Source organism: Staurois parvus, unplaced genomic scaffold, assembly GCF_062004578.1.
Source record: "Staurois parvus isolate SC_StPar_1 unplaced genomic scaffold, SC_StPar_1.0 ptg003384l, whole genome shotgun sequence".
Taxonomy (NCBI): Eukaryota; Metazoa; Chordata; class Amphibia; order Anura; family Ranidae; genus Staurois; species Staurois parvus.
In genome coordinates this window covers 30650-57861 of record NW_028321180.1, presented here as the reverse complement: position 1 = coordinate 57861, position 27212 = coordinate 30650, and the positions used below count along the sequence as shown (strand labels likewise).

Genomic DNA, 27212 nt, shown 5'->3' with positions numbered 1-27212 from the left:
GTCAGTGGGGAGGAATAGTGCCCCATCGTTGGTGTCAGTGGGGAGGAATAGTGCCCCATCGTTGGTGTCAGTGGGGAGGAATAGTGCCCCATCGTTGGTGTCAGTGGGGAGGAATAGTGCCCCATCGTTGGTGTCAGTGGGGAGGAATAGTGCCCCATCGTTGGTGTCAGTGGGGAGGAATAGTGCCCCATCGTTGGTGTCAGTGGGGAGGAATAGTGCCCCATCGTTGGTGTCAGTGGGGAGGAATAGTGCCCCATCGTTGGTGTCAGTGGGGAGGAATAGTGCCCCATCGTTGGTGTCAGTGGGGAGGAATAGTGCCCCATCGTTGGTGTCAGTGGGGAGGAATAGTGCCCCATCGTTGGTGTCAGTGGGGAGGAATAGTGCCCCATCGTTGGTGTCAGTGGGGAGGAATAGTGCCCCATCGTTGGTGTCAGTGGGGAGGAATAGTGCCCCATCGTTGGTGTCAGTGGGGAGGAATAGTGCCCCATCGTTGGTGTCAGTGGGGAGGAATAGTGCCCCATCGTTGGTGTCAGTGGGGAGGAATAGTGCCCCATCGTTGGTGTCAGTGGGGAGGAATAGTGCCCCATCGTTGGTGTCAGTGGGGAGGAATAGTGCCCCATCGTTGGTGTCAGTGGGGAGGAATAGTGCCCCATCGTTGGTGTCAGTGGGGAGGAATAGTGCCCCATCGTTGGTGTCAGTGGGGAGGAATAGTGCCCCATCGTTGGTGTCAGTGGGGAGGAATAGTGCCCCATCGTTGTCAGCGGGAGGAATAGTGCCCCATCGTTGTCAGCGGGAGGAATATTGCCCCATCGTTGTCAGCGGTAGGAGTAGCGCCCATCATTGGTATCAATGAGAGGAATAGTTCCCCATCGTTGGTGTCAGTGGGGAGGAATAGTGCCCCATCGTTGGTGTCAGTGGGGAGGAATAGTGCCCCATCGTTGGTGTCAGTGGGGAGGAATAGTGCCCCATCGTTGGTGTCAGTGGGGAGGAATAGTGCCCCATCGTTGGTGTCAGTGGGGAGGAATAGTGCCCCATCGTTGGTGTCAGTGGGGAGGAATAGTGCCCCATCGTTGGTGTCAGTGGGGAGGAATAGTGCCCCATCGTTGGTGTCAGTGGGGAGGAATAGTGCCCCATCGTTGGTGTCAGTGGGGAGGAATAGTGCCCCATCGTTGGTGTCAGTGGGGAGGAATAGTGCCCCATCGTTGGTGTCAGTGGGGAGGAATAGTGCCCCATCGTTGGTGTCAGTGGGGAGGAATAGTGCCCCATCGTTGGTGTCAGTGGGGAGGAATAGTGCCCCATCGTTGGTGTCAGTGGGGAGGAATAGTGCCCCATCGTTGGTGTCAGTGGGGAGGAATAGTGCCCCATCGTTGGTGTCAGTGGGGAGGAATAGTGCCCCATCGTTGGTGTCAGTGGGGAGGAATAGTGCCCCATCGTTGGTGTCAGTGGGGAGGAATAGTGCCCCATCGTTGGTGTCAGTGGGGAGGAATAGTGCCCCATCGTTGGTGTCAGTGGGGAGGAATAGTGCCCCATCGTTGGTGTCAGTGGGGAGGAATAGTGCCCCATCGTTGGTGTCAGTGGGGAGGAATAGTGCCCCATCGTTGGTGTCAGTGGGGAGGAATAGTGCCCCATCGTTGGTGTCAGTGGGGAGGAATAGTGCCCCATCGTTGGTGTCAGTGGGGAGGAATAGTGCCCCATCGTTGGTGTCAGTGGGGAGGAATAGTGCCCCATCGTTGGTGTCAGTGGGGAGGAATAGTGCCCCATCGTTGGTGTCAGTGGGGAGGAATAGTGCCCCATCGTTGGTGTCAGTGGGGAGGAATAGTGCCCCATCGTTGGTGTCAGTGGGGAGGAATAGTGCCCCATCGTTGGTGTCAGTGGGGAGGAATAGTGCCCCATCGTTGGTGTCAGTGGGGAGGAATAGTGCCCCATCGTTGGTGTCAGTGGGGAGGAATAGTGCCCCATCGTTGGTGTCAGTGGGGAGGAATAGTGCCCCATCGTTGGTGTCAGTGGGGAGGAATAGTGCCCCATCGTTGGTGTCAGTGGGGAGGAATAGTGCCCCATCGTTGGTGTCAGTGGGGAGGAATAGTGCCCCATCGTTGGTGTCAGTGGGGAGGAATAGTGCCCCATCGTTGGTGTCAGTGGGGAGGAATAGTGCCCCATCGTTGGTGTCAGTGGGGAGGAATAGTGCCCCATCGTTGGTGTCAGTGGGGAGGAATAGTGCCCCATCGTTGGTGTCAGTGGGGAGGAATAGTGCCCCATCGTTGGTGTCAGTGGGGAGGAATAGTGCCCCATCGTTGGTGTCAGTGGGGAGGAATAGTGCCCCATCGTTGGTGTCAGTGGGGAGGAATAGTGCCCCATCGTTGGTGTCAGTGGGGAGGAATAGTGCCCCATCGTTGGTGTCAGTCGGGAGGAATAGTGCCCCATCGTTGGTGTCAGTCGGGAGGAATAGTGCCCCATCGTTGGTGTCAGTCGGGAGGAATAGTGCCCCATCGTTGGTGTCAGTCGGGAGGAATAGTGCCCCATCGTTGGTGTCAGTCGGGAGGAATAGTGCCCCATCGTTGGTGTCAGGGGGGAGGAATAGTGCCCCATCGTTGGTGTCAGGGGGGAGGAATAGTGCCCCATCGTTGGTGTCAGGGGGGAGGAATAGTGCCCCATCGTTGGTGTCAGGGGGGAGGAATAGTGCCCCATCGTTGGTGTCAGGGGGGAGGAATAGTGCCCCATCGTTGGTGTCAGGGGGGAGGAATAGTGCCCCATCGTTGGTGTCAGGGGGGAGGAATAGTGCCCCATCGTTGGTGTCAGGGGGGAGGAATAGTGCCCCATCGTTGGTGTCAGGGGGGAGGAATAGTGCCCCATCGTTGGTGTCAGGGGGGAGGAATAGTGCCCCATCGTTGGTGTCAGGGGGGAGGAATAGTGCCCCATCGTTGGTGTCAGGGGGGAGGAATAGTGCCCCATCGTTGGTGTCAGGGGGGAGGAATAGTGCCCCATCGTTGGTGTCAGGGGGGAGGAATAGTGCCCCATCGTTGGTGTCAGGGGGGAGGAATAGTGCCCCATCGTTGGTGTCAGGGGGGAGGAATAGTGCCCCATCGTTGGTGTCAGGGGGGAGGAATAGTGCCCCATCGTTGGTGTCAGGGGGGAGGAATAGTGCCCCATCGTTGGTGTCAGGGGGGAGGAATAGTGCCCCATCGTTGGTGTCAGGGGGGAGGAATAGTGCCCCATCGTTGGTGTCAGGGGGGAGGAATAGTATCCCATCGTTGCAGTTAGTGGAAGGAATAGTGCCCCATCATTGGTGTCAGTGGGATAAATAGTTCGTTGGTGTCAGTGGGGAGGAATAGTGCCTCAGTGTTGGTGTCAGTTGCAGGAATAGTGCTCCATCACTGGTTTCAGTGAGAGGAATTATGTCCCATTATTAATGTCAGTGAGAAGAATATTGCCCCAAGGGCCAGAAAAAAGATACAAATTCCTTAAAAAAAAAAAAAACCCTCCATTCACATCGCTCATCAATAGTGACAGTGGGATAAATGGTGCCCCATCTTTGGAGTTAGTGGGAGGAATATTGCCCCATCGTTGGTGTCAGAGGGGAGGAATGGTGCCCCATCGTTGGTGCCAGTGGGGAGGAATGGTGCCCCATCGTTGGTGCCAGTGGGGAGGAATGGTGCCCCATCGTTGGTGCCAGGGGGGAGGAATGGTGCCCCATCGTTGGTGCCAGGGGGGAGGAATGGTGCCCCATCGTTGGTGCCAGGGGGGAGGAATGGTGCCCCATCGTTGGTGCCAGGGGGGAGGAATGGTGCCCCATCGTTGGTGCCAGGGGGGAGGAATGGTGCCCCATCGTTGGTGCCAGGGGGGAGGAATGGTGCCCCATCGTTGGTGCCAGGGGGGAGGAATGGTGCCCCATCGTTGGTGCCAGGGGGGAGGAATGGTGCCCCATCGTTGGTGTCAGGGGGGAGGAATGGTGCCCCATCGTTGGTGTCAGGGGGGAGGAATGGTGCCCCATCGTTGGTGTCAGGGGGGAGGAATGGTGCCCCATCGTTGGTGTCAGGGGGGAGGAATGGTGCCCCATCGTTGGTGTCAGGGGGGAGGAATGGTGCCCCATCGTTGGTGTCAGGGGGGAGGAATGGTGCCCCATCGTTGGTGTCAGGGGGGAGGAATGGTGCCCCATCGTTGGTGTCAGGGGGGAGGAATGGTGCCCCATCGTTGGTGTCAGGGGGGAGGAATGGTGCCCCATCGTTGGTGTCAGGGGGGAGGAATGGTGCCCCATCGTTGGTGTCAGGGGGGAGGAATGGTGCCCCATCGTTGGTGTCAGGGGGGAGGAATGGTGCCCCATCGTTGGTGTCAGGGGGGAGGAATGGTGCCCCATCGTTGGTGTCAGGGGGGAGGAATGGTGCCCCATCGTTGGTGTCAGGGGGGAGGAATGGTGCCCCATCGTTGGTGTCAGGGGGGAGGAATGGTGCCCCATCGTTGGTGTCAGGGGGGAGGAATGGTGCCCCATCGTTGGTGTCAGGGGGGAGGAATGGTGCCCCATCGTTGGTGTCAGGGGGGAGGAATGGTGCCCCATCGTTGGTGTCAGGGGGGAGGAATGGTGCCCCATCGTTGGTGTCAGGGGGGAGGAATGGTGCCCCATCGTTGGTGTCAGGGGGGAGGAATGGTGCCCCATCGTTGGTGTCAGGGGGGAGGAATGGTGCCCCATCGTTGGTGTCAGGGGGGAGGAATGGTGCCCCATCGTTGGTGTCAGGGGGGAGGAATGGTGCCCCATCGTTGGTGTCAGGGGGGAGGAATGGTGCCCCATCGTTGGTGTCAGGGGGGAGGAATGGTGCCCCATCGTTGGTGTCAGGGGGGAGGAATGGTGCCCCATCGTTGGTGTCAGGGGGGAGGAATGGTGCCCCATCGTTGGTGTCAGGGGGGAGGAATGGTGCCCCATCGTTGGTGTCAGGGGGGAGGAATGGTGCCCCATCGTTGGTGTCAGGGGGGAGGAATGGTGCCCCATCGTTGGTGTCAGGGGGGAGGAATGGTGCCCCATCGTTGGTGTCAGGGGGGAGGAATGGTGCCCCATCGTTGGTGTCAGGGGGGAGGAATGGTGCCCCATCGTTGGTGTCAGGGGGGAGGAATGGTGCCCCATCGTTGGTGTCAGGGGGGAGGAATGGTGCCCCATCGTTGGTGTCAGGGGGGAGGAATGGTGCCCCATCGTTGGTGTCAGGGGGGAGGAATGGTGCCCCATCGTTGGTGTCAGGGGGGAGGAATGGTGCCCCATCGTTGGTGTCAGGGGGGAGGAATGGTGCCCCATCGTTGGTGTCAGGGGGGAGGAATGGTGCCCCATCGTTGGTGTCAGGGGGGAGGAATGGTGCCCCATCGTTGGTGTCAGGGGGGAGGAATGGTGCCCCATCGTTGGTGTCAGGGGGGAGGAATGGTGCCCCATCGTTGGTGTCAGGGGGGAGGAATGGTGCCCCATCGTTGGTGTCAGGGGGGAGGAATGGTGCCCCATCGTTGGTGTCAGGGGGGAGGAATGGTGCCCCATCGTTGGTGTCAGGGGGGAGGAATGGTGCCCCATCGTTGGTGTCAGGGGGGAGGAATGGTGCCCCATCGTTGGTGTCAGGGGGGAGGAATGGTGCCCCATCGTTGGTGTCAGGGGGGAGGAATGGTGCCCCATCGTTGGTGTCAGGGGGGAGGAATGGTGCCCCATCGTTGGTGTCAGGGGGGAGGAATGGTGCCCCATCGTTGGTGTCAGGGGGGAGGAATGGTGCCCCATCGTTGGTGTCAGGGGGGAGGAATGGTGCCCCATCGTTGGTGTCAGGGGGGAGGAATGGTGCCCCATCGTTGGTGTCAGGGGGGAGGAATGGTGCCCCATCGTTGGTGTCAGGGGGGAGGAATGGTGCCCCATCGTTGGTGTCAGGGGGGAGGAATGGTGCCCCATCGTTGGTGTCAGTGGGGAGGAATGGTGCCCCATCGTTGGTGTCAGTGGGGAGGAATGGTGCCCCATCGTTGGTGTCAGTGGGGAGGAATGGTGCCCCATCGTTGGTGTCAGTGGGAGGAATGGTGCCCCATCGTTGGTGTCAATAGGAGGAATTATGTCCTATTGTTAATGTTAGTAGGATTAATATTGCCCCAAGGGCCAAAAGAACAGATACTAAAGTAAAAAAAAAAAAACAGATTCCTCTATTCACATGGATCAATGTGGATGAAAAAATCTGTACCAGAAGAAAAGTGAAAAAAATATATGCCAAAGCATAGGAGCGATCCACCCACTGACCGCCCCCGGCCCCCATGCTTGGGCAAATATGTTCTTTTTTTAACTGCGGATGAGAAATCTCCTCCTGCAGCACTGCAAGGACTGACCTGTATATTGTGAGGGCAACAGCCTGTTGCTGTCAGAGTAAACATGTCAGTGCTGCAGAAATAGTGCCCCATCATTGGTGTCAGTGGGAGTAATAGTGCACCATCGTTGGTGTCAGTGAGGAGGAATAGTGTCCCATCATTGGTATCAGTGGGGAGGAATAATGCCCCATCGTTGGTGTCAGTGGGAGGAACAGTGCCCCATCATTGGTGTCAGTGGGAGGAATAGTGCCCCATTCTTGTCAGCGGGAGGAACAGTGCCCCATTGGTGTCAGCGGGAGGAACAGTGCCCCATTGGTGTCAGCGGGAGGAACAGTGCCCCATTGGTGTCAGCGGGAGGAACAGTGCCCCATTGGTGTCAGCGGGAGGAACAGTGCCCCATTGGTGTCAGCGGGAGGAACAGTGCCCTATTGGTGTCAGCGGGAGGAACAGTGCCCTATTGGTGTCAGCTGGAGGAACAGTGCCCCATTGGTGTCAGCGGGAGGAACAGTGCCCCATTTTTGTCAGCGGGAGGAACAGTGCCCCATTTTTGTCAACGGGAGGAACAGTGCCCCATTGTTGTCAGCGGGAGGAACAGCGCCCATCATTGCTATCAGCGAGAGGAGTAGTGCCCCATCATTGGTATCAGTTGGATGAATAGTGCCCCATCGTTCGTGTCAGTGGGGAGGAATAGTGCCCCATTGTTGGTGTCAGTGGTGTGGAATAGTATCCCATCGTTGGAGTTAGTGGAAGGAATAGTGCACCATCATTGATATCAGTGGGAGGAGTAGTGCCCCATCATTGGTGTCAGTTGGATAAATAGTGCCCCATCGTTTGTCAGTGGAAGGAATAGAGCCCCATCATTGGTGTCAGTTGCAGAAATCATGCCCCATCGTTGTTGCCAGTGGGGGGAATAGTGCACCATCATTGGGGTCAGTAAGGAGGAATAGTGCCCCATCGTTGGTGTCAGTGGGGAGGAATAGTGCCCCATCGTTGGTGTCAGTGGGGAGGAATAGTGCCCCATCGTTGGTGTCAGTGGGGAGGAATAGTGCCCCATCGTTGGTGTCAGTGGGGAGGAATAGTGCCCCATCGTTGGTGTCAGAGGGGGAGAATAGTGCCCCATCGTTGGTGTCAGTGGGGAGGAATAGTGCCCTATGGTTGGTGTCTGTGGGAGGAATAGTGCCCCATCGTTGGTATCAGTTGGAGGAATAGTGCCCCATCATTGGTATGAGTGGGAGGAATAGTGCCCCATCATTGTTGTCAGCGGGAGGAACAGTGCCCCATTCTTGTCAGCGGGAGGAACAGTGCCCCATTGGTGTCAGCGGGAGGAACAGCGCCCCATTGGTGTCAGCGGGAGGAACAGCGCCCCATTGGTGTCAGCGGGAGGAACAGCGCCCCATTGGTGTCAGCGGGAGGAACAGCGCCCCATTGGTGTCAGCGGGAGGAACAGTGCCCCATTGTTGTTAGTGGTAGGAGCAGCGCCCATCATTGGTGTCAGTTGGATAAATAGTGCCCCATCGTTGGTGTCAGTGGGGAGGAATAGTGCCCCATAGTTGGTGTCAGTGGGGAGGAATAGTGCCCCATAGTTGGTGTCAGTGGGGAGGAATAGTGCCCCATAGTTGGTGTCAGTGGGGAGGAATAGTGCCCCATAGTTGGTGTCAGTGGGGAGGAATAGTGCCCCATCGTTGGAGTTAGTGGAAGGAATATTGCCCCATCATTGATATCAGTGGGAGGAGTAGTGCCCCATCATTGGTGTCAGTGGGATAAATAGTGCCCCATCGTTGGTGTCAGTGGGAGGAATAGAGCCCCATTGTTGGTGTCAGTGGGAGGAATAGAGCCCCATTGTTGGTGTCAGTGGGAGGAATAGAGCCCCATTGTTGGTGTCAGTGGGAGGAATAGAGCCCCATTGTTGGTGTCAGTGGGAGGAATAGAGCCCCATTGTTGGTGTCAGTGGGAGGAATAGAGCCCCATTGTTGGTGTCAGTGGGAGGAATAGAGCCCCATTGTTGGTGTCAGTGGGAGGAATAGTGCTCCATCACTGGTTTCAGTGAGAGGAATTATGTCCCATCATTAACGTCAGTGAGAAGAATATTGCCCCAAGGGCCAGAAAAAAAAACCTCCATTCACATCGCTCATCAATAGTGACAGTGGGGTAAATGGTGCCCCATCTTTGGAGTTAGTGGGAGGAATAGTGCCCAATCGTTGGTGTCAGGGGGGAGGAATAGTGCCCCATCGTTGGTGTCAGCGAGGAGGAATAGTGCCCCATCGTTGGTGCCAGCGGGGAGGAATTGTGCCCCATCGTTGGTGCCAGCGGGGAGGAATTGTGCCCCATCGTTGGTGCCAGCGGGGAGGAATTGTGCCCCATCGTTGGTGCCAGCGGGGAGGAATTGTGCCCCATCGTTGTTAGTGGTAGGAGCAGCGCCCATCATTGGTGTCAGTTGGATAAATAGTGCCCCATCGTTGGTGTCAGTGGGGAGGAATAGTGCCCCATAGTTGGTGTCAGTGGGGAGGAATAGTGCCCCATAGTTGGTGTCAGTGGGGAGGAATAGTGCCCCATAGTTGGTGTCAGTGGGGAGGAATAGTGCCCCATAGTTGGTGTCAGTGGGGAGGAATAGTGCCCCATCGTTGGAGTTAGTGGAAGGAATATTGCCCCATCATTGATATCAGTGGGAGGAGTAGTGCCCCATCATTGGTGTCAGTGGGATAAATAGTGCCCCATCGTTGGTGTCAGTGGGAGGAATAGAGCCCCATTGTTGGTGTCAGTGGGAGGAATAGAGCCCCATTGTTGGTGTCAGTGGGAGGAATAGAGCCCCATTGTTGGTGTCAGTGGGAGGAATAGAGCCCCATTGTTGGTGTCAGTGGGAGGAATAGAGCCCCATTGTTGGTGTCAGTGGGAGGAATAGAGCCCCATTGTTGGTGTCAGTGGGAGGAATAGTGCTCCATCACTGGTTTCAGTGAGAGGAATTATGTCCCATCATTAACGTCAGTGAGAAGAATATTGCCCCAAGGGCCAGAAAAAAAAACCTCCATTCACATCGCTCATCAATAGTGACAGTGGGGTAAATGGTGCCCCATCTTTGGAGTTAGTGGGAGGAATAGTGCCCAATCGTTGGTGTCAGGGGGGAGGAATAGTGCCCCATCGTTGGTGTCAGCGGGGAGGAATTGTGCCCCATCGTTGGTGCCAGCGGGGAGGAATTGTGCCCCATCGTTGGTGCCAGCGGGGAGGAATTGTGCCCCATCGTTGGTGCCAGCGGGGAGGAATTGTGCCCCATCGTTGGTGCCAGCGGGGAGGAATTGTGCCCCATCGTTGGTGCCAGCGGGGAGGAATTGTGCCCCATCGTTGGTGCCAGCGGGGAGGAATTGTGCCCCATCGTTGGTGCCAGCGGGGAGGAATTGTGCCCCATCGTTGGTGCCAGCGGGGAGGAATTGTGCCCCATCGTTGGTGCCAGCGGGGAGGAATTGTGCCCCATCGTTGGTGCCAGCGGGGAGGAATTGTGCCCCATCGTTGGTGCCAGCGGGGAGGAATTGTGCCCCATCGTTGGTGCCAGCGGGGAGGAATTGTGCCCCATCGTTGGTGCCAGCGGGGAGGAATTGTGCCCCATCGTTGGTGCCAGCGGGGAGGAATTGTGCCCCATCGTTGGTGCCAGCGGGGAGGAATTGTGCCCCATCGTTGGTGCCAGCGGGGAGGAATTGTGCCCCATCGTTGGTGCCAGCGGGGAGGAATTGTGCCCCATCGTTGGTGCCAGCGGGGAGGAATTGTGCCCCATCGTTGGTGCCAGCGGGGAGGAATTGTGCCCCATCGTTGGTGCCAGCGGGGAGGAATTGTGCCCCATCGTTGGTGCCAGCGGGGAGGAATTGTGCCCCATCGTTGGTGCCAGCGGGGAGGAATTGTGCCCCATCGTTGGTGCCAGCGGGGAGGAATTGTGCCCCATCGTTGGTGCCAGCGGGGAGGAATTGTGCCCCATCGTTGGTGCCAGCGGGGAGGAATTGTGCCCCATCGTTGGTGCCAGCGGGGAGGAATTGTGCCCCATCGTTGGTGCCAGCGGGGAGGAATTGTGCCCCATCGTTGGTGCCAGCGGGGAGGAATTGTGCCCCATCGTTGGTGCCAGCGGGGAGGAATTGTGCCCCATCGTTGGTGCCAGCGGGGAGGAATTGTGCCCCATCGTTGGTGCCAGCGGGGAGGAATTGTGCCCCATCGTTGGTGCCAGCGGGGAGGAATTGTGCCCCATCGTTGGTGCCAGCGGGGAGGAATTGTGCCCCATCGTTGGTGCCAGCGGGGAGGAATTGTGCCCCATCGTTGGTGCCAGCGGGGAGGAATTGTGCCCCATCGTTGGTGCCAGCGGGGAGGAATTGTGCCCCATCGTTGGTGCCAGCGGGGAGGAATTGTGCCCCATCGTTGGTGCCAGCGGGGAGGAATTGTGCCCCATCGTTGGTGCCAGCGGGGAGGAATTGTGCCCCATCGTTGGTGCCAGCGGGGAGGAATTGTGCCCCATCGTTGGTGCCAGCGGGGAGGAATTGTGCCCCATCGTTGGTGCCAGCGGGGAGGAATTGTGCCCCATCGTTGGTGCCAGCGGGGAGGAATTGTGCCCCATCGTTGGTGCCAGCGGGGAGGAATTGTGCCCCATCGTTGGTGCCAGCGGGGAGGAATTGTGCCCCATCGTTGGTGCCAGCGGGGAGGAATTGTGCCCCATCGTTGGTGCCAGCGGGGAGGAATTGTGCCCCATCGTTGGTGCCAGCGGGGAGGAATTGTGCCCCATCGTTGGTGCCAGCGGGGAGGAATTGTGCCCCATCGTTGGTGCCAGCGGGGAGGAATTGTGCCCCATCGTTGGTGCCAGCGGGGAGGAATTGTGCCCCATCGTTGGTGCCAGCGGGGAGGAATTGTGCCCCATCGTTGGTGCCAGCGGGGAGGAATTGTGCCCCATCGTTGGTGCCAGCGGGGAGGAATTGTGCCCCATCGTTGGTGCCAGCGGGGAGGAACTGTGCCCCATCGTTGGTGCCAGCGGGGAGGAACTGTGCCCCATCGTTGGTGCCAGCGGGGAGGAACTGTGCCCCATCGTTGGTGCCAGCGGGGAGGAACTGTGCCCCATCGTTGGTGCCAGCGGGGAGGAACTGTGCCCCATCGTTGGTGCCAGCGGGGAGGAACTGTGCCCCATCGTTGGTGCCAGCGGGGAGGAACTGTGCCCCATCGTTGGTGCCAGCGGGGAGGAACTGTGCCCCATCGTTGGTGCCAGCGGGGAGGAACTGTGCCCCATCGTTGGTGCCAGCGGGGAGGAACTGTGCCCCATCGTTGGTGCCAGCGGGGAGGAACTGTGCCCCATCGTTGGTGCCAGCGGGGAGGAACAGTGCCCCATCGTTGGTGCCAGCGGGGAGGAACAGTGCCCCATCGTTGGTGCCAGCGGGGAGGAACAGTGCCCCATCGTTGGTGTCAGGGGGAGGAACAGTGCCCCATCGTTGGTGTCAGGGGGAGGAACAGTGCCCCATCGTTGGTGTCAGGGGGAGGAACAGTGCCCCATCGTTGGTGTCAGGGGGAGGAACAGTGCCCCATCGTTGGTGTCAGGGGGAGGAACAGTGCCCCATCGTTGGTGTCAGGGGGAGGAACAGTGCCCCATCGTTGGTGTCAGGGGGAGGAACAGTGCCCCATCGTTGGTGTCAGCGGGAGGAACAGTGCCCCATCGTTGGTGTCAGCGGGAGGAACAGTGCCCCATCGCTGGTGTCAGCGGGAGGAACAGTGCCCCATCGTTGGTGTCAGCGGGAGGAACAGTGCCCCATCGTTGGTGTCAGCGGGAGGAACAGTGCCCCATCGTTGGTGTCAGCGGGAGGAACAGTGCCCCATCGTTGGTGTCAGCGGGAGGAACAGTGCCCCATCGTTGGTGTCAGCGGGAGGAACAGTGCCCCATCGTTGGTGTCAGCGGGAGGAACAGTGCCCCATCGTTGGTGTCAGCGGGAGGAACAGTGCCCCATCGTTGGTGTCAGCGGGAGGAACAGTGCCCCATCGTTGGTGTCAGCGGGAGGAACAGTGCCCCATTGTTGTCAGCGGGAGGAAAATTGCCCCATCGTTGGTGTCAGTGGGGAGGATTAGTGCCCCATCGTTGGTGCCAGTGGGGAGGAATAGTGCCCCATCGTTTCCCCATCGTTGGTGTCAGTGGGGAGGAATAGTTTCTCATCTTTGGTGTCAGTGGGGAGGAATATTGCCCCATCGTTGGTGTCAGTCGAAGGAATAGTGCCCCTTCGTTGGTGTCAGTGGGGGGGGAATAGCGCCCCATCGTTGGTGTCAGTGGGGGGGAACAGAGTAAACATTTCAGTGCTGCAGCTGATTGGTGTTCCTGCAATCAAACAATGGTTAACAATAACACACAGTAACAATATAACATTAGCTCATCAAAGTAACTTTTTTTTTTACTTTTTATTTTCCAAAAATAAAAATTTTTCAAAACATTAGTACAATAACTACTGCTATTATAAAGCAGCCAAGAATATATAATATTAATAATAATCTTTTTTTTTTTTTTTTTCAAAGCATTAGTTACCATAAATACTATAAATATAAAATATCTAAGAATATATAATATTAATAATATTTTTTTCAAAGCATTAGTTAACATTACTATAATCATAAAACATCTAAAAATATATAATAATAAAATTTTTTTTTTTTTTGGTTTTTAAATTTTTTTTGTTTTTTTTTTTGTTTTTTTCTCAAAGCATTAATACAATAACTACTTAAAGGCTAAAACAGATAAACATGTAACATATATAATATAAATATTAAAAATAATATATAAAGAATTTAAAAATATATACACTGTACACAGTAACAGTTCCCATTTACATTACCTGCACCCTGAGGAATACAATGACATGCAAGTCTACATCACCATTTTCATCTATTTCATATCCAAACTGGATGTCTTCAATCATGACTTCCTGTATGTCCTCAGGGAGGAGTGGCTGGTCGTCCTGCTGGTTGGGAATAGCAGTCCTGCAGATTGGACAGGTGGCGCTCTCTTCAAGCCATCGGTGGATACAGCTGGTGTGGAACTCGTGAGCGCAGGCCAGGATGGTCGTGTCCTCTCCATCTTCATAACCTGCCAAACAGATGGGACAGAGAATTACCTCCTCCTCGGCGCGCTGCTCCATGGCTGGGGGGTGCTCAGGGGCCCCGGCGCGCTGTTCCATGGCCGGTGGTGGAGGGTGCTCAGGGGCCCGGGCTCGCTCTCTTGGTGAACGGCTGCGGTGGGTGGAGGCCTCCTCCCGTCTCCGATGACGTTGGACCCTGGACCTCGTCCGATGGGCGATCGGAGACCCTCCGTTCACCTGATGTGAAGACCTTCCACGGGATGGGCGTCGTGAAGGTCGTGGCATCGTGATGGTGCTGGATGACCTCAAAGTGGCTAAAAATATAAATATTTCCCACTACTAAAGAATAATATAATGATATCAGCAATAGAAATGCTAATGATCGCAGTCAGTTGCAGGAGAACCGCTCTGACGATCTGTATCGCTCAACAACCAGAAAGGAAGTGAGGTCAGAGGCAGCCTGGAGGCGGAGCTAATCACTCTGCCAATCAGAGCCTGGAGGTGGAGCTAATCACTCTGCCAATCACAGCGTCACTTTTCGGGCCTACATATTTTTACTGAAAACCAAACTAAATCTGCTATTTTATTGATTTTCCCATAGAATGAATCAGTGTTGTGGTGACTTTAGTGGGTTTTCCTAAATTCTGCCTCCAGATGTCACTGTGCCTGTATGTGTTCCATGGCGGTAATACCGCTCCCCGCCATAGGTGTCTCCCTTCCCAATCAGCTCCATTAAACGTTATAGACATGGCTTTCCTTCGGCAGCCATCTTTTGATGTCACAGAGAGTAATAGGAACCCGAGGCGGGATGGAGGAGACAGACGGGAGCTGAGAGAAACGGGGTCCGGGGTGGGCAAGATGGAGACCGGGGGAGCCCAGGTGAGGAGAAGGCCGGGGGTGGGGAGGAGGAAGAGGCTGAGGGAGTGCTGGATGATGTGGGGGGGATTTTATCTATTGAGAGACAAATAAATGATGGGGGGGGGACATACCTGGAGCTTCGACCCCCCCAGTGTAACCTCAACTGCCCCCCCCCCCAGTTTTACCAAACCTGCCCCCCCCCAGTGTTTCTGCCCCCCCTCAGTGTTACCACAACTGCCCCCACCTTCCCCCAGTCTTTCTGCCCCTCTGTTTTACCACAACTTCCCCAATGGCCCCCCACCCAGTTTTTCTGTGCCCCCCCGTATTACAATTTCCCCCCACACTGTTTCTGCCCCCCCAGTGTTTCTACAAGCGCCCCCACCTTCTCCCCGAGTCTTTCTGCCCCCCCCCCCGTTTTACCACAACTTCCCCAATGCCCCCCCCCCGTGTTTTTGCCCTCCTCCCCAGTGTTACAACTGCCCCCATCCCCCCCGTGTTTCTGCCCCCCCCTAGTGTTACAACTGCCCCCATCCCCCCCGTGTTTCTGCCCCCCCCTAGTGTTACAACTGCCCCCATCCTCCCCCCCCCCCCGTGTTACCACAACTGCCCCCATCCCCCCCGTGTTTCTGCCCCCCCCTAGTGTTACAACTTCCCCCATCCCCCCCCCCCAGTGTTACCACAACTGCCCCCATCCCCCCAGTGTATCTGTCCTCCACCCCAGTATTTCTGCCCCCCCAGTGTTACTACAACTTCCCCAATGCCCCCCCCCCCCGTGTTTTTGCCCTCCTCCCCAGTGTTACAACTGCCCCCATCCCCCCCCGTGTTTCTGCCCCCCCCGTGTTACAACAACTTCCCCCATTCCCCCCCCAGTGTTTCTGCCCCCCCCCCCGTGTTACAACAACTTCCCCCATCCCCCCCCCAGTCTTTCTGCTCCCTCCGTGTTTCAACAATTTCCCCCATCCTGCCAGTGTATCTGCCCCCCCATGTTACCACAACTTCCCTCCCCCTTCAGTGTTACCACAACTGCCCCCATCCCCCCAGTGTATCTGCCCCCCCATGTTACCACAACTTCCCCCATCCCCCCCCCCCAGTGTTCCTACAACTGCCCCCATCCCCCCAGTGTATCTGCCCCCCCATGTTACCACAACTTCCCCCATCCCCCCCCAGTGAAACCACAACTGCCCCCATCCCCCCAGTGTATCTGTCCTCCACCCCAGTGTTTCTGCCCCCCCATGTTACCACAACTTCCCCCATCCCCCCCCCCCCAGTGTTACCACAACTGCCCCCATCCCCCCAGTGTATCTGTCCTCCACCCCAGTATTTCTGCCCCCCCAGTGTTACTACAACTTCCCCCATCCCCCCCTTCAGTGTTTCTGCCCCCCCCCCCATGCCTGCACAGAATACATCTCATTTCTCTCCATGTATTTATTCTATAGTACCCCAGCATTGTGCAGAAACCCCCCCAATAATCCCCCCAGCAGCTGTGCCAGACCCCCCCCCCCCCCCCCGATATCAGCCATTCATAAAGGAAATGAATACAGAGCTATAATCCCCCAAATATCACTTCCCCGCCCCTCCCCCACTCTTCATAAAGAGATCCGTGTCATACAATCACTGAGGAATACTGAAAACAAATCTAAATATTAAAAGAAATGAAATAAGTAAAGGAAAGTCATGTTTAGATTTGGATGGAGTGGAGATGATTGGAGCCCCTGTCAGTGTTTATTGCTGTCTGTGCCCCCATTGTTGGGGAGATCCCCCCTCTCTGTTTGTCCTGTTTACCATCATCATCCAAAGTGAATGGGAAAGACGATCCCACATTTTGGGTTGTCCCCAGAAAAGTGATAGAGGGGAAATCTTCCGATGGGGACACTAGTTCTGGTGATCTGGGGGGTCCAGTTTGCATGGATTTCCTCTCACTTCCTGTTATGGACACATGGACGGTGCTGACCAATCAGAAGCCGCCTTGCCCGGACTGTCATCGCTGCAAGGAGAGAATAGATAGTTGTGGGGATTTCAAATCTGCAGACCTGTGAAGCGGCTTTCTCTCCTCTCCTTGCAGCGATGACAGTACGGGCGAGATGGCACAGGGGGGTGGAAATGTTTGATAAACGACGTGTCCAGGGACTAAATCGGGGCCCCAATCTACTTGTCCCTCATGACAATCTACTTGTTTTAAAAGCAAAAGAGACTTTATGGCGACTTAAACGTGTCATATTTTTAACATTGCGCTGTTTATCTCCTCCCCCTCCCCCCCCCTCTCTCCAGCACTGCACCCGGGGACTAGCAAGGAGGAGAGAGACCTTGCAGTGTACTGAGCACCGATTGGCTGCTCGTCAGGAATGGGTGGGTCAGGGCTTATACTTTATCCCTTTGGCTGCCAGAGACGTTTTTGCCATTTTTGCACACATTTAAAAAATCATTTTAAGCCTGAAGATGGCATAACACCCAAATATATATTTCCTGAAAGCAGAGACCCTAGAGAATAAAATAGTGGTAGTTCCAATTTTTTATGTCCCATATTATCGCAAAATTTCAGTAAAAAATACAAGTATGTTAATTTTAGGGCACAAAAAAAGCAATAAATGACCCTATTTTCTGTAAAATCTAAAAGCCGAGGTTGCAGCGAATAAATAGATATCCAACTTGTCATCCTTAAATTTGTGCGCACTTGTGAAATGGCGAGGAGCTTCAGTACCCTGTATTTTCTATAGGTGACACTTTTAAAGCTCCTTTACAGGTCACCAGTTTAGTATTACGGAGGAGGTCTGGTGCTAGAATTATCGCTCTCATTCTGGCGTGCGCGGCGATATGTAACGTATCGCAATCGACGGTTTGATGCGTAGGCGTCCCAGCGTGTGCTTTTACGTTTTGTACGTTTTTGTATGTGTGGGGGTGCCGGCCTTTTTGGGGGGATGGCATGTGCTTGGGTGTAACTTTCATTGTTTATAATTGTAAAAAAAAAGTTTTTTTTTAATCACGGGGACAACTTCCCCTATGTGATGATTTTTGGTGACAGGTTCTCTTCGAGACATCCAAGGTCTAAAAGACTCTGGATGTCTCCCCTCTGTTCCTATGGGGATTGCTCTACAATCTCTCAACGGGGACCCGGAAGTGACATCATAACGTCACTTCCGAGTCAGCACAAGAAGGGGAGGGGACTCGTCCGCTCTTCTCCCTCCCCTCTACCCAACGGGGAGACCACACGACGGGGGTGCGGAGAGGCTGGCACTGTGCAACGCAGTCAACAGCAGCGCTGCCACCTATTGCCTCACCTGACAGGTGAGCCCTGCTGCTTGCCCGCAGCAGACCTAAAGGTAGAATGAAACTACCTGCCCAGCGCCCGGAACTACATGTCCCGGGCGTCAGGAGATAGGAATCCAACATCCCTGTGGCATCTGATTGGTCAGCACCGTCCATGTGACATCAATAGTCCTCTAGCCTGAACTGTCATTGCTGCAAGGTGAGGAGAGAAATCGGCAGGGATTTCAGATGTCGGCGTCTTTGTCTCCTCTCCTACCGCTGAGAATATGGAGTATCTGCCACCATGGTATACATCCCCACATGCCCACTCTCCGCTGCGGGAAAACTCCCTTCACCGCTCCTGTCCAGTGGGGAAACCGCATTTGTTTTGGACAGAAATTGCATTCCTGTTCACATTGCATGCTGGTCTTTGTGGTGCAATTTGTGTTCATACATTTTGTATTGACGCACATCGCACCACAAAGTATCGGCAATCGGTATCGGCGAGTACTTGACCGAAAGTATCGGTACTGGCCGATCAGCAAATGGTATCGGTGCATCCCTGCTTTCTAACCTGCATGCTGGCTTCAAGTTGGTGTTTCAAAGTATGGATTCTAGAGACAGCCAGGCAAATAGCATTTTCAGAGTGTTCCATAATGATCTCCATATTGTTTCATGCATTCGTTTCCTTCAAAGTCTACCTGTCATGAGAAGTATGGGTCTGCTTTTGTGGCCATTGTTGGTCTTCTGAAAATGCTATGTGCCTGGTAGTTTGGCTTCAATGCCTGGAACAAGCATGCTGTGAATGTCAGAAAACTGTTAGAATTCGTCATCTCTGTACTTGTGAAGGATGATCCAAAGTATCATGGCGGGTACTACAATTCTCAGAAGAAAGGGTCACCTCGATATGTTCCTCAGGGTTTCCTTTGAAGCTGAAGTCTTTCCATCCCCATCAACATGCTGATGAGTTTTAAAAGGAAACTTTCTGTTTTCACTATATAGCTTGTTTAGACATCACTGGGTCTCTGTGCTTCCCTATGCAATGGCTGGTGAGAGGTGCTAGTGGGATGCTGGCCTTCTGAAATGATCACAGCACCCTGCCTCAGTACTCCTCTCATAGGTCCTCAGTTCTGATACAAGCAGTGGGCTGACTCTTAGGACGATTTGTGCAAAAATCAAAATGCTTTGATGGTTGGATGTCCGTCTCTCAGCAGTGGCACTCTCGGCAGGCTTGGTTGGCACACAAATCACTCCAGGTAATGCACACATGTGATGCCGAATCTTCATGATTGAAAGTGAAATCCAATGAATGAAAAGGGTGGACCAGGGACAGGAAGGCCGGGGAGGAAAGAATAGATGCTTGACGTCCTCCAGCAAGGAAATAAGGTGGGCTCTGACTTGTGATGCACACTGTGAGAAGCTCAGTGTGCAGTGAAATCATGCCATGTCAGTAGAGCAGAGAAGTCTGTACAACTGTGTAAGACTGAAGGGAAGCTGAAGTTCAGATCTTCAAGATTTATGTGCTCAGCTTTGATCTAGCTAGTGTCCATTAAACTCCAGAAGATCAGAAAAGAAGTCTTATCAGGTTACCTCGTATTTGTACTTTCAGTGAACCGCTTTCCTGCCGCCCTATAGAAGATATACTGCTACAGGGCGGCAGGGGTGCGCAAAATCACCTGTATATATACGTCATTTTGCATTTCTGAGCCGTGCACGCCCCTACCCGTGCAGCTATTCGCAGCCTTAGCTGTCAGTCACCGGGTCCCGGTGATTGAGGAGCATTACTGACGGAGGGAGAGAACTGTATGTAAACAATACAGTGCTCTCCCCTGTCAGCTACTGCACAATGCTTTGCATGGCTTACACAGCACACAGTTAACCCTTTGATCGCCCCACATGCTAACCCCTTCCTGACCAGTGCCATTAGTACAGTGTCAGCGCTTTTTATTAGCACTGATCAGTGTATTGGTGTCACTGGGGATGTCAGTGACATCAAGTCAGTTCCCCCCAGTGTCAGAATGCCCGCCGCAGTCATGCTATAAGTTGCTGATCGCCGCCATTACTATTAAAAATAAATCTTGCCCATTGGAGGACAGGCAGGCTGTGCTCCCACCACAGCCAGAATCTGCTTGCTTGTACATCCCGTATGGGCAAGCAGATACTTACTGACAGGAAGGCTCAATGAACTACCATGGTGCTGTGGACTGGCGTGATAGTTGGTTGAAAACCACAAACTGACAACTGGAAAGGCTGCTGGGACTTGTAGTTTTCCCATTCACAGAATACTGTGAATGAGTGACGCTGCCGGAGCCCCGCATAGCAGTTTTTATTTTACATTTTGACAGCTAGCAGGGGGGAGAAGATCCCCCATTAGCAGATACAACGGTGATGGGGGGGGGGGGGGGGGGGGTGCAGGGGCTGGTGTGATTGTAACCCTGAATATGGGTGTAACGTTACAAAAGGTGACTGTATCCTTTAAAGGATGAGTTCACCTTTTAAAAAACAATAATTATTGCACTTTTTTTTTTTTTGCAGGTAAAATAAATGTGCATTTCTTATTTCTGTCTGCAGGAGCCCGTAGACCATTGTGCCAGCGCCATGCGGGTCTCCTGCAGATCTGTTAGTATATCTTCTTACACGTAAAGGGATGTACGAGCCAACAGATATACTGACAGGAAAAATGAATGAACTACCACGGCACTTCACAGCACAGTAGTAGTTTATTGAGGACTAAAGCTGACAGCCGCTAAGGCTCTTGGGACTTGTAGTCTCTCATCCACAGGTGACTGTGTGGGCGGAGCCCTACACGGCCACGGTTTTAAAAATTTGACAGCGAGAGGGGAGAAGATCCCCCACAGGGCCCAGTCTGATCATAACAACATATTACATTTTACACCCTGAGTTTGGGTTTAACGTTACGAAAGGTGAACTTGTCCTTTGACGGCTGCCGACATTTTTACAGGATCTTGCTAGCTGAAAGATCCTGCATAAAAAGGATCCATACTGCATCTCTGCTCATATGGCCTGATCCATATAGGTTTGTGGGAGGTGAAATGTACGGGCAGCTTTATGGGCTCTCACATTTTTAAAAAATATTTCTCTGCCCTGAATGAGTCATTTAAAATGACGCCCCATGGACTAGAATGCAGCATTTATGTGCTCGTCTACTGCTTATATATAATTATTACATTGAATGATGCAAGTGCCTACACTTTGACTTGATATTTGACTCTTAAAATCCCTGTACAGCAGAGTTCAGATTTGACCAGAGAGAAGCCGCAGCACAAGAAGTGAATCAGTTCTGCTGCAATACTCGTGTAAGGGGCATGCGGTTAGGAGGAGAGAGCAGAGTGACGGGTGTGAGCTCATCGGTCTACTGCTTCTTTCACTATCCATTCAGACTGAGGGAGGAGCAAGAACTGTAAGTTACTGCAGCAGATTAAAATCAGGTCTACTGCCCTGCTAGACAGAGCTGTGCAGTGTGACAGAGCTTTGAAATTCTCAGAACTGGACAGACAGAAATAAAGAATCTTTTGGCAGGTAAAATGTCTCTGTTCTATGTATTCCAGATTGTTTTTCAGCAGTTCATCTTCAGGTTGTACTTTTCTGCCTGGAGCCACTCTGGTTGAACAAAAACAATGTAGAAATGAAAGGATCTAAGCACCTTTCGGAGCATGTCACCCATATTTGGGGTGTAACACTTACCATGCTCCTATTCCCCAACCTCCCGCCACCAGCGCTCCTCTCCATGACAGTGGGCTTCTTCCCTCACCCGCTGTCACAATTTAAAAACAGTGTGGCCCTTCAGGGCTCCACCCACATGTCCACGTCATTCATTCAGTTTCCTTGAATGAACGGACTACAAGTATTGTCAGCCATTGTGGCTGACAGGTTGTAGTTCTCAATGAGCTGCGAGGACACTGATGAGCACTCTTGTAGTTCATTGATTCTTCCTGCAGTGTAGGAACTTTCTGACATATGGGAGTACGGGCAGACAGCTTATTGTGGGTCTGCAGGATCCGGGCATTGCACCCACAATCTGCTGATCACAGGTGCAATACTTTACAGAATGTAATGTACAAAAATAGTAAATGCACATTTTTGTTGGCTGCAAAAAAAAAAAACGTGCATTTTTAATTTTTTATTTTTTTTTTACAAAAGGTGAGCTTATCCTTTAACCACTTGGTAACCGTGATATAGCCAAATGACGGCTACAGCGCGGTTACCTAATTCTGGGAGGGTGTCTTATGACGTCCTCCCAGAATGTGCCCCCCGCGCACCATCAGGGGCACGCACCCGGCGATCTCCGTGATCGCTGTGTCCTACGGAGACAGCTGATCACATGATGAGGTAAAAGGCCAATCACAGCAGCCTTTTCCCACATGATCAGCTGCGTCCAATGACACAACAGTTCACTGTGTAAATACAGTTGTCTGTTATCGGCAGCATTTTCCTCACACTGTCACAGCGTGCAGAAAGTACTGCCGATAACTGGCAGCTGTCACAGAGGAGATCGGCAATGATCATCAGGGCACTGATGATCAGTGCCCTTCAGTACCACCCAGCAGGGCCCCCATCAGTACCGTCCATCAATGCCACCCATTTAGCTTCGGCAGTCAGGGCTGGTTGTCCGTGTCGCCCATCAGCGCCGCCTATCAGTGCCCATCATTGCTGCATATGTTGCTCTTCTTTTGTTTATAGTGCCAAAAATAAAACACCCAACTGCGATTAAATACCACAAAAAAAAATCTCTGTGTGTGAAAAATATTATAAAAATGTCATATGTGTACAATGTTGCATGACTGTGCAATTGTCATTCAATGTGAGACAGCGCTGAAAATTGGCCGGGGCACAAAGGGGGTATAAGTGCCCGGTAGATAGGTGGTTAAACTTGCAGGTTTCTGAGTGTAGACTTCAATCCTCCTTTAAATTGTAATGTAAAATAAATGCACCCTAAAGACAACGGAAATATGAGAGCTGCTCATAAGAAGTCAAGTGTTCAGAATTACAAATCAAACTGATTGTATTCCTGTCCATGGTAGAATATGTGGGCAGTGCTGGGGTTGATGCTCTTCCAAATAACTGATATGTTTATTTTTGTTGTCAAAGTGCAAACTGAATGACTGTAAAGAGAAAGTTCTCTGGAGCAATTGTCGTCCCCAAGAATCTGTCCAAGGGAACGTCTGACTTGCTGGTGCTGTTCACGCTGGACCACAACTAGGATGTGTTCAAGGTAAGTTTGTTGATGTGTTTGGATCGTGGCGTACCGGTGTCCTGACTGCAAGTGTTTTGGGTTTGTTCTGTGACTCAGTAGCAAGTGCAGTAACCACCCCAACAAAATGTTATTGAATGACAGATTCTTGGATTAGAATCAACTTCCATTTTACTCTTGGCTGAAAATAATCAGTGGCTGTAGGGCCAGTTATCGGTGGGGGGTGGGGAAATACCAGTGTCAGTGTTAAACCGCTGCAAAAGGATTGTGGTGCATAATTCCAATGGGTTACATTTAGGAAGGCTTAATTGGGAGAATCCTGTCATTAAGTGTTCTTGCATGGCAACCACTTACTGTTATCTCACATATATATTCCTATTATTATTGCCAAATTTACCACCCTAACTCCTCCCGCAGTTTTTACACTACATAGACAGTAATATACCGAAACGTGCGGATTGTTCCCGATTGGTGTGCTATTACTTTGTGGAACGTTTCGCCGAATGGTTCACGAAATATCAGCGTTTTTGTGGTGAAATTGGTCCCATAGGAATGAATGGCGGAATGTTGAAAACTAGAGTGGGAGCTGACAAAAGCTAGAGTGTGAGCTGAAAAATCAGGACATGATTTGTAAACTGCCATCACTCCCTCATTTTCAAGCCCACCTACACAAATCTTATATCAAAACGTTCAGCTATCCCTGCTGCCACTAAAAATGTCCACGGCTAGGCCATAGTCCTGATAGTCTTCACAATATGACCATTTGTTTGCAACTCACGCCGCCCATTGACATTCATTGAAACTGCACTCTAGCCACCTCAAATTTGAAGGGCAATTTCTAAACTGCGACTGTGCCTTCATTTTTAATATTTCAGAGACATACTATGCAACAAAATGTAGGGCTGGGTCTTGTGATTCTCACAATATAAAGCTCTTCAGATTTATCATTTTTAAACTACAATCTTTTGAAGAGGCCAACCGCCAGTGAAGTGAGCAAGTTGGAGCAGTTTTTTAACCGCTCTTCTCTGGCCTTGCTGTAGAGTGAGTTGCCATAGGAACCCACTCCACCCAGTTACACCGCCCACTCCAGTTATAGACTACTGGTGGAGGCAAGAACACTTCACACAATTTCCCCAGAAATTGTAGCTTTTCTAGTTATAAGCTGGTGTTCTGTCATACAATGGACTAGATATATGATATTCCTACTGTTATATTTGTGTTTTATCCTAGACCTTCGGTTATATTATTACACTGAGGATCTCAGGGGTGGAGAGGCTATTTATTAGGAAAAAGTGGATCAGGTGTTTCCTGGTAGGAGGAGCCTATCTCTCATGTGAAGCTGTCCTGGAAGATTCCTGGAAATAGTTAACAGGTAAATAACTGTGTTTTTTTCTCTTTGTGAATGAGCCCTAATTTGGTCTAAGCTGCAGATGAGTATGATCTATTATAGGGCAAGTGCTGATGTAATTGTTAGGCTACTTTCACACCAGCATTCCAATCAGGTCCACTTGTCAGTTTTTCAGGCAGACCTGGTTGGAAGGTCCATGGAGCCCTATGGACAGGCAGATGTAATTGGGCTTGTGTCTCTTTACATCCACCTACCGCCATCCAGGTCCAGAAAGCAAAAAAACAGAAAAGAAATGCGTAATTTTTCATTTTTGTTGACTGGATGGGAGGTACAGGAGAGCCCATTTACACCTGGCCACCCATAGAGCTGACGGGTCTGCCTGTGTCCACAGAAACTGTAAGGGCACGGATGTGACCGGTCACACACTGAAACATTATTACTCCTGCAGGTCACAAAAATAGTAATGCTAAGGCTCCTTTCACACAGAGGAAAGTCCACTGCGATCTGTGAGCAGATACCCTGCTGATCGGTTTGAAAGGTGCCTTATTAGGGGTGTTTATTTTTTTTTACCTGCTGGAGTTTTAATGTGTTTCGGTGCAGTAGTTGCCACAAATCTGCAGCTTTTCTCCTGTGCTTTAAGGAAATGTTCTTCATTTGTTGTCATTTTATGCGTGTTAGTACTTGTTTATTTCTGGTTCTGTAAGCTCAGAAATGATGATTTTTACTACTGTGAGGATGCCCCAAACCTGCCAGCAGTAAGCCTTCTATACAAAAGTGAAAACAATGGAGTCCAATGGCATTGATATTTGTATGCATGTTTTGAGTAAGAAACAAATGTGAAAGTACCTAAAGTAAAAAAAAAAACACAATTGTGTTGGAACACAATTCCTATCCACAAGCCCACTCTTTGTAGGATCCATTCACACCATCGACATTTTGCATCACACCGTTTACTTGTTTTACTTCAAAGGATAAGCTGCTCTTTGTAAAAAAAAAAGAAAAGAAAGGAAAGTTTTTGAAGGTAAAAATGTTTTTTTTTTATTTATTTTTTTTGTGCAACCTGGGTGCAATATTAGGCTCCTGCAGAATGTCAGTGTTGCTATCACCACGTACTGGGAGGAGCAGTGAACTACCTAGAGCACTCAACAGTGCCGTGGTTGAGGACTATAAGCCGTCAGCTGCAAAAGCTGTTGGTACTTGTAGTTTTCCCGTTCACAAAATTCTGTGAATGGATGACACGGCTGGGTGGACGGAGCGCCGCAAGGCCGTGTTTATTTAAAATGGTGGGTGTGGGGAGAAGATCAGCAGCATGCTGACACAATGAGGATTGGGGGGGGCCTTGTTGCTGCTGCAAAAGTAACTTGTTACATGTTACACCTTGAATACGGGTATAACACGTAACGTTACAAAAGGTGAACTTGTCCTTTAATAAAATTTCACAAAATAACATTGCATTCAGTGCATTGGTGTGAACCGGACTCACAGGAAATGGGCAAATAGGCTCCTGAGCACCTTCTAGTAAATGTGATTTTTCTTTTTTTGTTATGACTTCATATTCACAGCATCTGGAACACCTGGGCCGGACCAGAAAATGACAGATGTAGTGCCATGAAGTACGACCAGGGCACAGGCTGTTGGCAGGGTCCCAACCGGTCCACATTGGTGAGTGTCACTAGGGATGACCGATGGGAATAACATGTTGGATTGCGGGGCATTGCCTGCTGTGACCAAAGTGCAGGGTATGGCTTCATTACAGGATAACGAGACACCTAGAAGGTCACATACACCATATATCTTATGCCTACTCTGCACAGCTATGTAACAGCATTGCAGTCACTTTATAAATACAGCTACATAGCAGTTTTGTAGTCTCCATAAAAGTGCATCTGTACACATACAGCCACGTGGAAGGATTGTACTCGGAATCTTTGGGAACGTGTGAGGAGGCGTGTTTCCCCCTGTATGTTGCACCGTAGCAATCGTGATGAGGTGTTTGATCAGACTAAGACATGCAAATGCCGTCATTTTTCTCCCTTCTGCAGGTGAAATTGTTCTGTGGTAAAGAAACAGTCATCATGTCCACGTCGGAGCCAAGTCGTTGTGAATACCTCATGGAATTCTACACTCCGGCCTCCTGTCAGCAGCCCGCTGGGATTCCCCAACCAGAGGAACATGAGGAGCTGTGACCTCATCAGTCCTATAGGTGCCGTACTGTTCTGAGTGGGAGTGTGAGCGGGGAAAAAGTGTTTTAGGCTCAATACCCACAATAAAATGGTATATGTTGGTTGTAGTGCAGTGCATTGCGGTCTGCTGTACAATGTAAGGGTGTGCCATTCATAATCCATACACCCCAATGTGCTGCACATAGAGCAGGTATATTAGAAAAAACGCATTGGTGGAAGGTCCTTCTTTTCATGTCGGTAAACGTCCCTGCTGTTTTGGTCCTGCGGCACTTGTATTTTTCTTGGTCTTGAATTAGTTGGCAAATACAGTATCTCCCAGAAGTGAGTACACCCCTCACATTTTTGTAAATATTTTATTCTATCTTTTCATGTGACAACACTGCAGAAATGACACTTTGCTACAATGTGACGTAGTCAGTGTACAGCTTGTATAACATGTAAATGTACTGTCCACTCAAAATAACTCAACACACAGCCATTAATGTCTAAATCGCTGGCAACAAAAGTGAGTCCACCCCTAAGTGACAAGGTCCAATTAGCCATTTTCACTCCCCAGTGTCATGTGACTCATTAGTGTTACAAGGTCTCAGGTGTGAAAGGGGAGCAGGTGTGTTACATTTGGTGTTATCGCTCCCACTCTCTCATACTGGTCACTGGAAGTTCAACATGGCACCTCATGGCAAAGAACTCTGAGGATCTGAAAAAAAGAATTGTTGCTCCACATAAAGATGGCCTAGGCTATAAGAAGATTACAAACATAAATCACGTGATAGTGCCACTTCAAATCTCATAAATGTACAAACGCATAAATATATAAGTCCAATATGAATAATTCAGTGATGCAACATACACATGCAATGTGCAATTGGTGCTCAATCGTGTAAGTGCCAACACACTTTTCCACTCCAGCTGCGTGTGTATGTGTATGTTGCATCACTGAATTATTCATATTGGACTTATATATTTCTGCGTTTGTACATTTATGAGATTTG

At 51.8% G+C, this 27212-nt stretch overlaps 1 long non-coding RNA gene across 3 annotated transcripts in view; it reads left to right on the top strand.

The window, feature by feature from the left end:
* The first annotated feature begins 12958 nt into the window (after nucleotides 1–12958).
* The window catches only part of LOC149428228 (uncharacterized), a 36470-nt gene continuing 22216 nt past the window's right edge, over nucleotides 12959–27212 (top strand). Inside the window, exons 1-5 of one of the 3 annotated variants that reach the window (XR_016310828.1) lie at nucleotides 12959–14255; nucleotides 22587–22710; nucleotides 23920–24061; nucleotides 25600–25699; nucleotides 26080–26240. This is a non-coding gene — a long non-coding RNA (uncharacterized LOC149428228). Of the gene's footprint in view, nucleotides 14256–18342; nucleotides 18734–22586; nucleotides 22711–23919; nucleotides 24062–25599; nucleotides 25700–26079; nucleotides 26241–27212 lie in introns of those variants that run through there. The other 2 variants (XR_016310827.1, XR_016310829.1) reach the window with 2 other exon arrangements.